At 21.6% G+C, this 14,130-nt stretch overlaps 1 long non-coding RNA gene across 1 annotated transcript; it reads right to left on the bottom strand.

Moving 5' to 3' along the window:
* Window positions 1–5,151: 5,151 nt before the first annotated feature.
* Window positions 5,152–5,979, bottom strand: LOC105361865 (uncharacterized). Its single transcript, XR_912858.1, has 3 exons — window positions 5,876–5,979; window positions 5,791–5,808; window positions 5,152–5,171 (listed from the first exon to the last, which is right to left on the bottom strand). It is a non-coding gene; the product is annotated as an uncharacterized LOC105361865 (long non-coding RNA).
* Window positions 5,980–14,130: the final 8,151 nt, after the last annotated feature.

Below are 14,130 nucleotides of genomic sequence, written 5' to 3'. Positions count from 1 at the left end.
AAAGTCAATCGCAGTTTGAAAGGAAATTATTATTTTTTTTCTTTTTTATGTTCTACTGGCCTTGCTATTTTTCATTTATACTAACATAACTAATATTTTAATAAATATTTAAATGAGCACTTTTAATTAAGTGTAATATTTAATTAAATTTAATATTTTTATTATTAAATGAGATAAAATTCTTACCAAACTATTGGCTGCGGATCTTAGCCTTAATGTGTCTGTTATCGATGTTATCAATTACTTACAAAACATTTCATTCGAAGGTATTTAAATAATAAAGTTTTATGATAATCTTTTTAATAATTACATTTTATGATAGATTATGAGAGTAAGAGATAGAAAACAATTGCCACGATTTTCTTAGAGCTAAAATAAAAATCAAAGATGTTTATACAAGAGTGGATAACAAGTGTAACGAAAATGAGATAAAATAGGGAGAATTGTGAAGCTTCAGTTACCAGTTCATTTTCTATATTTGCTTTTAGCTACCAGCAAGAAAGGAGAAAGAATGATGGATTCATCAATCTATGTTAACGTCAACTTGCCTTAGAACGTAAGCCGTATGAACGAATGAGCGAATGCTGCTCAGCGGAGAACGTAATTCAAAGAAAATACAATAACGAAAACGGAGAAAGAAATACATTTTATCAGTTTTCATTCTCGCTTTTACTTACAACTGCTTGAAGGTTGAGTGCGTGAGTTACATACATACGCTCCCATGGGCTAACACAGCGTACTTATTTTCCGTACAATGATTATGAGGTTGAGATGAGAGTTATATCTTTTCTCGCGGTCGATGAATCAGTGAGATTTTGAGTTTATAAAGCGTTTCGCTTGGTTTTTCATGAAAATATGTTGTGTATACAGATGTCATGAAATATTTTGAAAATAAAATTGCAATTTAAAATTCACATAAAGCCTATAAAGGCGAACGTATTTATGTACAGTTTAAAAGCTTTTGTAAAGTCAACGAGTCAATTCTAAGATCTTGAAATGAATTACAAATTTATTTAAAAGATATAAATACGTTGTTACACATTTTTCATTCAATTATTATTTAGTATATTCTTAAGGTACATAGTTATACATTGTAATTTATACTTTAAGAATGCTTATTTGCAACGGCAAGCTTATAATACACAAATTTTATAAATTAAACTATTGTTGAACTTAAGCTTAAAATATGTGATTAAAATATTTGATGAAATCGTTATGCATATATATATATATATATATATATATATATATATATATATATATCTACATCATTGCTTATTAGAATAACATTATTTATAGAAATCATTATATTGTTAAAAAAACTATTACGTATTTTGATATTTCATCATGAATCTATTATTATAAATTATATACAAGATATATGAAGTCGCTTTAAATTCCTTCAAAATCTTTTTGTCATTTCAGTTGTAGTTTTCCGTCTATGATGATAATATTTCTACATAATATAATCGATTTCACTGCGTTTATTGTACTTTTTTTTTTTATTTAAGTGACTACAATTATACACGTGCTTTAAAAATTTATAGTCAATTTCATATTATTTTATTTTTATAATAGATTAAATATACCATTTAAAAAAAAAAAAACGATTAACAGAGAATACATTTTATAAATTCATTTATTTCTCACAAATACAATAATATCTTATGCTTTTAATAATAAATCTGATAAAATATTGTAGTGCTCACATGTATTTTTATGAAAAAAAAATAAATTTTTTACATTTATTAAAACATTTAAAAAGTCTCAAATACCGCTAATCAGAATAATACTTCCATAATTATATAAAAAATTCAATACGATAAAACAATATGGATATATACATAATATAGTGTTATAATATATGAATTAGAATTATTTCTTCTTCTATAATTTAATTAAATATATTTAATAATTGAATATTAATAATTTAGTCGATATATAATGTACGTCGAAATATAAATATGATTATATTTTTCTAGTTGTTTGGTTTTAAGTGGTTAAACAGAATTAATATTGAATGCAAATTTAATATATAAAATTTAGATTTTCTCGTGTCAATGAATAATCTTTTCACGAGAAAGAAGAACATATTAAAACAATAAATATGGATTTTTAGAATTTCATTCTCGTTTATTAAATTCTACTTTTACCAATATGTATAATGAAAGTTGATATTATGGACTGTGATTCCGATATTATTGTATTAAATACGGCAAAAACTGTATTTTCTATGAAATATACATCTAAATATTGAATATAGAATATAATATGCTAATTGTTAAATACAATTATTAAAATTAGACTATATTTATAAGAAATTTATAGTAATTTTGTAAATAATATATTGGATTATTAATCTACACAATTTTCAAATAAAATTAAATCCTTGTTTTTATATATTCATTTTTTCAGCTTAGTAATCCACAATTTTTATTTATTTTACAATTGAAACAGTTAATTTGTAATTCACTATTGCAATATATAAGCGTGTATTTTTTATTAGTATATGATGCTTTCTATGGTTTTGCTAGTCAAATTACATATTTAAATTTTTTAGATAAATTTTCGTATTTATTAGGTGACCAATAGTTCAGATTATTAGAGAGGAAATAATTTTTTTATAAATTGATATTTATACGTTTCTTCATCGTTCCTACACAGTCTTTTCTTTACATAGTCTTTTCTTCTACAAGAATGATACACGTAGAGAAAAAATGTTTCGACTGCAGTTTCAACAATTCTATTCAATAAATGGATATTACATAAATTTATGTTCTTAATTTTGAATTTGCATTTATTATTTTGAAAAATGAATCTCCCTTAAATACCTCACAAAAGATTACAGTTTGATCTGTTATTGTAATCAACGATCCCTATTTCAGTATTTCTTATTGCACTTTTCCAATTATTATCTTACTTCTAGCAAATCTTTTATATAAGAATTGTGAATATTTAGTAGATGCATATAAATTATTGATTTTATTTTATTTCAATGGATAATAAATGAAGTATATTGTACGATCCATTACATTTAATTATAAAATAAAGATTTCTATAATATGAATTTTACATTTGATATTATTTTTGATATTTTTAATATTTTTAATTCATTATTTACATTTATTTCATAAGAATTTTATTAAAATTTACTTTATAATTTTCTAAACAGATGTGATATTTGACGTAGATGAAAACAGAAATATCAATCTGGGATATGAATAAATTTTAATTAGTATTTTACACATACTGATATGTGCGTGGCTGTTTGTACAATCAGGTACGAATAAAATCATCTTATTACAATCATAAAATATGATAATTTGTTCTGTAGAGTTTGCAGGATCATCTATAATAGTATATTATTAATGATCATATTATTATTCATACAATAACAGATATTGCAACTATGTAGGTTATGACGATTATGCATACTTATATATATATATTTTTTTTATTTCATTTCATGCCGCCAAGAGACAAAGAAAACCAAAATGGCAAGACTTTTCAAGACTAATAGGATAATAGGATAAATTTTCGAGAACTTCCATTATTATAGGCAGCGGGAGAAATAATAATTGTAATATAATAAAAAATACGAATATGTCTTATTAGCCATTTATCTATAATCCTTAAATAATAAATATTTTAAATGTGTATACAAATTTTTGTTTGACGAATACAAAATTGTTTTAAAGATTAATAAGAAAGTTAAAGGTTTAAAGTGTTTTTTATATGCTATTACTACGGTAATAACTTCATAATCAGATTTTATATTAATTTGTTTATTGATTGGATAATATTTTACTTAAACAATATTTAAAATTTCATAATTATAAACACGATAACACTGATCTTATCTAGCTATGGCAGTTATCATGAATAAACATTGAAACGAATTTAATATTTTATTAACAATATTTTATAATATTTTTTTTTTAAATAATTACCTAACAAAAGGGAATATTGGCAATGTTTAGTTAATAAAATATAGGTGAAAATAAAGATAAGTGAAATATGTTTGGAAAAAAAGAATTTAAAAACAAATCATTAATTTCAATTCATTAATATTTATTTCCTCATATATGAATTCAATATAATATATATTCTCTTTATAAGATAAAAGTCACCTATACCTGTAAAAAAATATTATTTTCAAATTTTATTACAACTACCATAATTACATTATAACATTTACGTGGTAAGATTATAAAATCTTTATCTTGTAAATAATGTACTTACAATTATCGGAGATGCGAGGTAATTATTAATGTAATCATAGTGCTTGAGATCTAAAAAATTGAATTTATTTATTTTAGTATAATATAAAATATTAATTGTATTAAAATGAAAATTTATACTGATACTATAATGGCCTATACATAGATTCAAAGATAATTAATGTTATTTACTAAATTTAATACTTGTATTGGTTAATACCATTAAATGTTTATATTTAATTGTAAAAAACATATTATTATAAATTGTAAAAAAGTTTCATATTAGGAGAATCATATTTAAAATAATCAATTATATATAAACATTAATTTATTGGAATATCAAGAAATATAATATTTTTAAAATTGCATTTTAACTATTTGATAATAATACGAGAATACTTCATTTTTTATAATATATTTGTATCTATAATATTTTATATAAGTAGAAATTTCATTTTCTAAAAATACATTAATATATATTTAGTATATACGATATTAATTTATATATGAAAGATTTTTGCGTGACATAATTTTATTAGAAGAAATTGATATTCAATTAAATAAATATAAGATCAAATTGAATTATTATATAATCACTTACGGTATTGCATTACTTCCTACCACCTATAAAAAAAAAAAAAAAATCAGTAAATTTTTGAAAATTTTAACAAATTATAAAAGTCTTAGTGATACAGTAAAAGTATTTTTATTTTTTTTTTAGTTTTTGCTAATATAAAAATGTTTATATAAAAAAAGAAATTTATTTTAGTCAAAAGTGTAAAATATATTAAAAAAAATATAGTAAAAATATGTAAAATATATAAACAAAAACCTATAACAAATAGCAACTGTATCAAATACTTTCTGATATATAAAATAATATAATTATGTATATAACTGAAAAGATTAATCACAGTTATATAGAAAACATACCTATTGGATTTCCATGACCTGTGTACAAAAGTTTAATGAAGATTAAATTAATACGTCTATTGTTAAAATTATAAATATAATGAGTATGCGTATATATCTCCATTATTGATTTGTGCTTGTATACATTAAAAGAAAATTAAATGAATAATGCAAAGTACATCTTTATAGTTAGAATTATGGAAAATAGAATTACAAAGTTTATTAATCAGAGTACTTTATTTGATGTAGAAAAAGTAGAAATATACAATTGTTTTGTTTACAAAGTAAAATGCCTAATTACTAATTTTCATTAAATTATATATAATTATGGGTATATATTTATAGTCATAATTAATACTAACTTAAAAAGAAACTAATTTTAACTAAAATACTAATTTATATTTGAAAAAATTAAAAATAGATTTTATCAATAAAAATTTTATGAATAATAATTAATTAATATCATTGCGTTCTATTTCAATGTACAGATTTTAAATAATTAAAGGTCTAGTAAATTAAAAATACTTTTGAAAAAGAAATAATGTATGTCCTTCTTTTAATTATATGAATATTTCATATTGTTTATTATATTGTATGATATATATATATATATATATATATATATATATATATATATATATATTACGGAAAAACTTACCGCCAGCAGGACTGCGTGCTAGAGATTAATAATTTGTTAGATGAAAACGTACGTATTAATTGATTAATTTTAATTATTTATATACCTTGGACTATGAATACTAAGTATGCAGCAATTAGTACAACGGACATTAAGAATTTCATTTTGTAAAATTTGACTTATAATTCGATAATCACTTAAGGTAAAAGTAATTCTCCTAAATTTGGATTTGAGCTTCAGTGCACTTTTTATACTTAAAATTGATATATAAAATACCGGGGGGAGATATTTTTATATTCACGAAGTACATTTTAAGTCTTGGTAAATATATTTTAATAGTTCTGTTATTTAAACACATTTATCGGTTATGTTTAATTGTTCGATTACAATTTATGTAGTAATAATATATATGCTATTAATGCATAGATAAATATATAAAATTCTGTAAATTCTATTGAATTCCTAAGATTCTAGTATAAATAAATATATGTATAATTATTTTTAAGCTATTTTTCTATCAAATGTGCAAATGATCAGGATATTTTAGAATATTATTTATAAAAATTTATTAGATTAAAAATTTATATAGCAATTATTTTATACATTTTAATAGATCAATTATCATAGATATATATATATATATATATATATATATATATATATATATATATATTTAAAAACCGTGTTTTACATTAATTATAAACTATATGGAAATTTTGAAAATTTTGAATTAAAAATGTATTTTTAATTTAAAACTTTAAAAATAATTTTATACATGAATCTATAATAAAAAAAATTTTGATGTTTATTTTACAATAAATGTCAGAAAATTTAATAAACAATAAGAAAACTAAAAAAACCGTTGTAATGCTTGAAACCACAATTTATGCTTATTATTCTTAATTTATTCTTTAAAATTAACTTTTAGAGATAAAGAAATTATTCGTAAATTATATATTATACAATTATACAATATTTTTTAACAGGATAATTACATTTTTAATATTAGACCGAATATAATATTTTGTAATTTTTTTTAATAATTATTGAAGTTTACAAAAAATTACTATCGAGTAATGCAGAGAACAATAGATTAAATAATAATGAACTAAAAATGGAGCATCGCTTTACACTAGAGGAAATCAATTGTTGAATATAAAATTTTGTTTTACTGTATTGGAAAGTTACTATAAGCAAGTCTATAATTATTATATAATATATGTATATATGAATATGTATATAATAATAAATTATTGATTTAAATTTCGGAGAGATGTATAATAACATAGAAAACAGTGAAACAAACTAGACGATTATATTTAATCAAACTCACAATAATTGATTACATGATAAAGAAATTTTTTTCAACGATCAACGGAAAAGAAGTAATAATAGAAGATGTTAATAATGTGATATTTGCATTCAATAAGGTAAATTAAAAATACTAATTAGAGATACTCTACCATTTTGGGTAAGAATGTTTGTAAATGATTATTGTATTAGTTACTGAGAATTAATGAAGATTGCTGGTAATTGAAGCAAAAATTAAAGTTTCTGGATTAATAATTGTTATTGAATCGAAACTAAAAGTTTAGATAGGCTAATTAGAGTGGGTCAATTTTTGAAGCTTACATATTTCAAGATATTATAAATATGTAGTAATCTGACAAGGGTAATTCATAATCATAATAATGATGATAATAATACATTACAATGGCGTACGTATATTCGGTCAGTTCATGAAATTTCCAGGTTTTCATTTGGTGGCAATTTATCTTTCATTCGCTTAATAATGTTTTGACAATGAAAAATAAGAAGGATAGAAAGAACATTTGTGTCATGACAAATAAATAAATAAATAAATAAATAAATAAATAAATAAATAAATAAATATATATGTGAGAGTGTATTTTTATTTATTAAAAAATATCTCAATCGAAATGAGATGATAAAAAAAAATATATATATATAAGCGTAAATTTTTCTGATACGATGATTTACGAATTACTATTGTTTATTTTTTAGCTGTTTAATATTAATAGTTTAACCAGAATATGGGATACAGATAATAATATAATATAGTTTGAGAATACAATGTTAAGATAAGTTGAATAGATTAATGAGATTATTTAAACGACATATATTATATGAATGATTTTTATGATATCGAAAATATAAATATTTTATTTTCAATAATAATAATTGTAAGATGTGTGAAAATGAAATATGAATTATTAATTTTAAATAATGAAGTAAAATATTAAACTGTCAATGCAACCGTTTGAATGAGATTTGAATTACATTATAGATGTAATAAAGATTTACTAAAATATAAGATTTTTCATTTTACCTATAATCCTAAACGATTTAAGTGAGTGTACATCTTAGTATATAATGTAGATTAATTATATATTTATGATCTATTTATATTATATAATATAAGCTCTTATATAATATTTAGATCCAATAATAAATATGAAATTTTATTATAAATATAAATTTCCCGATTTTATTTTATGTATTTATTGATAGGAAAATAGAAAATATAAATTTATATTCTGTTTAATTATTTAACTCTTATAAAAGCATAATATTAAAAATTTATAACAACATAAATTATCCTATGATTTATACAAAAATATTCATTGGTTTACAGTCATGCAGTCAAATATATATGTAAGTAACTATCCAGAAAATATTAAAATCCTTATTAATGAGTTTTATATATATTCAGTTGAAATTATGAAGTTATTTATATGGCTATGGAATTTATTTAAAATGATTTTGCAACTAATTATTTCATTTTGTTCCTTAAATAGACGATGTGAATAATTTTTAAATATATATGATATGGTTTGGAAAAATTAATTGATGAATATATATAATATAAATTCGTACATATTGTGGTTTGTTAATGTACTTTTTAAGGATAAATATTGTTTAATAGAACATTGTTTAATAAAAATTTTACTATAATTTATAAAAACCAATTGAAATCTTTACATTATTTAGGAGCATAATTTTTATTTCAATTAAATGTAACGTTTATAATATATTATTCATAACGCACATTTTTATAAATTTTTTCAAATACTAAAGCAGTATTTTAATGTTTGTTAATAGTAAAATCAATCGATTATTTATATATATATATAAATCATTGTAAATTATAATGGCACAAAGATACGTAAGTTTCTCTAAAAGCAATTGATAACGTTTGAATAATTTTAGTTTGAATCTGCATTTTCGATGAAATATTGATATAATGTACTATAAAAATGTATATTAAAGAAGTCATTGAAAACAATAGTAGTATATAATTAAGCATTGTTATTATTTTGCAGTTTGAATTTATTTAATTTAGTTGTGTTTTATTAGGAAAGAATTAGAACGTATAATTTTTTCAATATTTCGGAAGCTTTTATTAAGTTCGTTCAATTGAGATCAAAAGTAAATGTTATCGGATATCACAAATAAAGTTGAAGTCACGTAATTTTTAGCAGAATTAAAGAAATAAAATATACGGAATAAGTAGAAGATAAAGTTTCTTAGCTAGATATCAAGTAATTAGCAAGGAAGTATAATTTTGGATTATAAGATTGTATTATTTTGTATCATAAATAGTATAAGATTGGATTCTTGTAATAAAAACAAGGAGGAGGCCAACTGATGTTTGCCCATCGGATTAAAGAAGAGAAGAGTTTCATTTAATAAATAAATAAATAACTTAATAAAACTTAATAAAAACTGAAAACATTTTTAACAAGAAAAGCATTTTGAGCAAGAAATCGTTTAGTTTTTCAAAGAAATTTATTTCAATGTTTAAAATTTGTTTAAACATTATAAATTTAACAAGCCGCTTAACTATATAAACATATGTATTAATAGTTACTTTAATAATTTTATAAAGTGAGTAAACAATCTTTTTATACAATTATATTGGAACATTATATAAACAGGTATAGAGTGTTCTATATTTAAATACCATATAGTTAAAAATAAAATTTGATTTAATTTTTTCCTACAATATATATTATGAAATTAATAAAAGTATATTTTATTTATATCGATATTGCTATAATTAATAAGAAGTATTACTATTCAAATAATTGAAGCAAGCAAATGTATATTATAGTAGAATATTTTAAATATATAAAGTATATTTAACATTATACACAGTGAATAATACAAGTAGGATAAATATATTTTATTAGTTTGAAAGGTAACTTCATATTAAAAAATGCCTCACAGTTCTTCCTCCATTATCCTCGAATAATTTCTATAATTGGAAAGAATGTTGTATGTCTTTATACATAGATTTATATTACATAATACATAATATCAGTTTTTATTATAAATACATATATGACTCTACGAGTCCAATATGAAACGCTATATGATAATTTATTTTATCACATGGTTAAAATAAAGTAGATCGTTTATTAAAAAATGTTATAACATGTTAAATTAACATTTCTAATTCTTTATAATGTATGGAAAGCTTTAATAAAGATTGCAATACATATGATGCAATAAGAAAATTTTCATTTCAGAATATAAAGTGTAGAAATATAAGAAATTATTTTAACAATTATTTAATATATTGTTATATAAGCATAACTTACGGATATCCAACAAATTGTATAGTATCAGGTATCGAGAAATCTGATGCTGCATAAAATAAAATTTTACGATTTAATTAGTCCATTTCCTTAGATATATAAATATTCAATGTCTGGTGTACCTTGTATGATGAATAAAAAATATTGAAAAATTAATATCATATACAGAATTATATCCATTTTTTACAATTATAAGTAAAATGAAGAAAAACAGCTTGTAATAAATTTCTATTTTTCAATTTTGAATTATAAAAATTGCAATTGTAATCTATAGTTTATATACATGATATTTCTTTCAATTATCAGAAAATAACTTTAATATGTTTGTTATTCAAATTCACGAGCAAATCATGACTAATTTGATATTTTTTTAACACACGCAGATTAGTAGATTAAAAAATAAATATGTTTATTAAATATAAATACAAATAATTAAAATTTATGAATATAATTAAAATATTCGATATTATATTTTATTCGGTTACACAGACCTGATATTTTAATTTTACGATGTCTGTTGTTTATACCAATATACTCTACATTTATTTCGTATGAATAAAATGTATTCAAAATTAATTTAATTATTATTAATAAAAAAAATGGTTTAAAAATGTATTTGTTTGTTAATTATTTATAAAACAATATTATGCCGAATATAAGCATAAAATATTATCTTTATAATTCTGGGATTGTTGAAGTCAAGTTTATCTAAATAAGTTTTATTTAAATAATTCGAAATATTTTGAAATATTTGTTAATTATAACTCTAATATTTTATATTTTGAAAACTAATATTTTAAGAATTCTAAAATTACTCATATATCAATTGTAGTGTAAAAAGTACGACTGATTCGATTAATTTACCTTTAAATTACTCATTAAAATCATTTACTATTGTAGAAGTAAGTAGAAATATTAATTTATATTAATTTATATGAATCAATATGAATTTATGAGATAATTTAATTATTTTTACCTTTTCACATTATAATTTTATGTTTTTTAAAAATATAATAATTTTGAATAAATTAATGAACTCTGAATTTAAAAAATGTACAATTTTATAAACAAGATCATTTATTTGAATTTACTACACTCTGTGACAAGATATTTTTATTTTATTTTTGTTTCCTGTGTCATTTCATACAAGTGTAGCGTGAGGAATAATATTAAGAATGAATTTTCTACAGAGTGGGGACCAAACTGCATGCACAATGTTAATATAAGAGAGCTATATATATATATATATATAGAGAGAGAGAGAGAGAGCGAGAGTGAGAGAGAGAGACAGAAAAGTCGATGTCATTAAAAATTTCATCGACTGAAATTAACGGTCTCACATTTTATTGGAAAAATGCTTACCGTGGCGTAAAATACTAGTGCTCATAAAATCTTGTGTATGTGGGTGCGGTAAATTTTCAAAGGGCATAATACTAACCCTTCACTATTAATTTATTTGCTTACTTTCTTTCTAATAATATGATAATAAATTCACGAAAAAGAATTATAATTGATAGAAAGAAAAAAAAATTAAAGAAATAAAATAAGTAAAAGCATGTTTATAATAAAATGTTATATATCACTTTATTACAAAGCATTAAACGCAAGGATTTCTTCTTCTTAGTAAATATTTTTAATTTTTAATAGACTTTTATACATAATTAATATTTATTAATGAAAGAAAACAAAATAATTTATGCTTGCACTTTTAATTAAGTATTTTAATTAAGTAAGAATTTATTTACTTAATTAATATTCATTAGGTATCAACATTTTCATACGTGGCACATTATATTATAAAGTATCGTATAAGTGATAGAATCTGTATTAGAAATCGATTAATATTTGACTTTTCTATTTTATAAATTGTTGTTATTTGTTTATTATGATAATAGTGCATAATTATTATATCTAGTAAGCATCTAGAGAATTATTTTACATGTAATTAAAATTCATGAATCACAATGTCTTGGAATATATTAAAAAGATAATAAATTAACATACTTTTGTTTAAAATATAAAATTTCATTTAACTTTTTTTTTAAAATAGTTAGAAAGAATTGTTAAATAAGTATTATGGTATAAAAATTTAATTGGATATTGAAGATTGTAAAATAATTTTTACTTTGTATTATTTGATAATTGTGCAATTTCCTTTTTGACTATTATGTAATAAATATATGCAAAGAAATATGAATGAAAATTTTCAATTTTTATTTTATATAAAAATGTATAGAGAAAATAATTTTTATACATTTATTAAATAGTTTATTTTTAAATATTTAAAATAGTAAAATTAATGTACACATAAAAGTTCTGTGAGGCATTATTTTGATTTAGCATAGTTATGAATTAATTATTGGATATCATTGGATAGACAATAACTCAATATTAATAAAGTATTAACAAATTTGCTTTATTGTATTTTACAGTTTTTTTGCAATTTGTATGTAGAATATCATACCTAAGTACTAAGGAAGATTAATTTTTTTAATTGGTTATTTTAAATATATGATTTAATTTGTATTTTATTATTTAAAAACTGCAGTATTTAATGAACAAAAAAAAAAAGATTTTATAAATTAAATTGTTTAATTATCACTTTCAAAATTTCTTGTATAAGCTGTTTCTTTTTCAAATTAACTTAATTCGAATTGGAATTTTGTAATTCCTAGTAAAATGGTAATTGTTGTTAAGAATACATAATTTTTTATCTGGGATTTGAAAAAACATCCATAATTTTTGTATAATTTAAAAAAAATGTTTTTAATATAGTTTTGTACATATTATAAGCTATATTTCATATAATATTTCAATTGAAAATATTAATGTGTATATTTCTTTATCAATAAAAGATCGAAATCAAGGTGTTGATTATTAATTAGAAAAAGCTTTTACAAATTGTTTTATTAAAAGCAGTATATGTTTTTGGCTGAAAATATAAATGAAATATAAATTCACATTTGCGTTAAAATTTCTTCAGAATATTTTTTGTAATGCTATATATAGTTGTAATTATTGACTCAGATTTCTACGAAATATGAATGGTGACTTCATCGTTCTAGCGTATTTCTTTCTTTATCAAGATAATTTTGCCATCAAAAAAATTTTTTTCCGCAAAGGTTTGATGTCGGTATTCCATGCGAAATTGGAATACCAACAAAGGAGTGCAAGTAAAACGATCTAGAGGAGGAAGTGAGACGAAACCGCGACTGGAAATCGGCGACCTAGAAAGCAAAAAGCTCGTTAGCTCATACGCGACGGTGAAAATCGTCGGCCTATACATGCTTCATACATAACGTACTTCGCTTTCGCGCTTAACGGAAGTTAAAGCTCTGGTATTTCACAGAGAGAGAGAGAGAGAGAGAGAGAGAGAGAGAGAGAGAGAGAGAGAGTGTGTGTGTGAGAGAAAGAGAGAGAGAGTAAGAGTCTAGGAAGAGGGAGAAAAAGTATATGCTATAGCAGATAAATGGAAGAAGAGAGTTGCCGCGGGTAAGGGGCGGGAGGGAGGGAGAGTGAGCGAGTGAGCGAGGAGAGGAGAAGGGCGAGAGCTTGAAAGAGAAAGAGAGAGATAGAAAACGATCCCGCAAAAACTTTTAATCGTTCGTTTCCACCGGATAAAACGGACAAATTGAAAGGCAAACTGCAAAGTTTGCACTGGTAAGCGCAGGCCTGGTCTCGTAGAACTTGTATAAAAGCGATGCGTCAAGATTTGCCCCCCCCACCTTACAACTTTGCC

Source organism: Ceratosolen solmsi, unplaced genomic scaffold (genome assembly GCF_000503995.2).
Source record: "Ceratosolen solmsi marchali unplaced genomic scaffold, CerSol_1.0 scaffold2, whole genome shotgun sequence".
NCBI lineage: Eukaryota > Metazoa > Arthropoda > Insecta > Hymenoptera > Agaonidae > Ceratosolen > Ceratosolen solmsi.
This window is presented reverse-complemented; position numbering and strand designations above follow the sequence as displayed.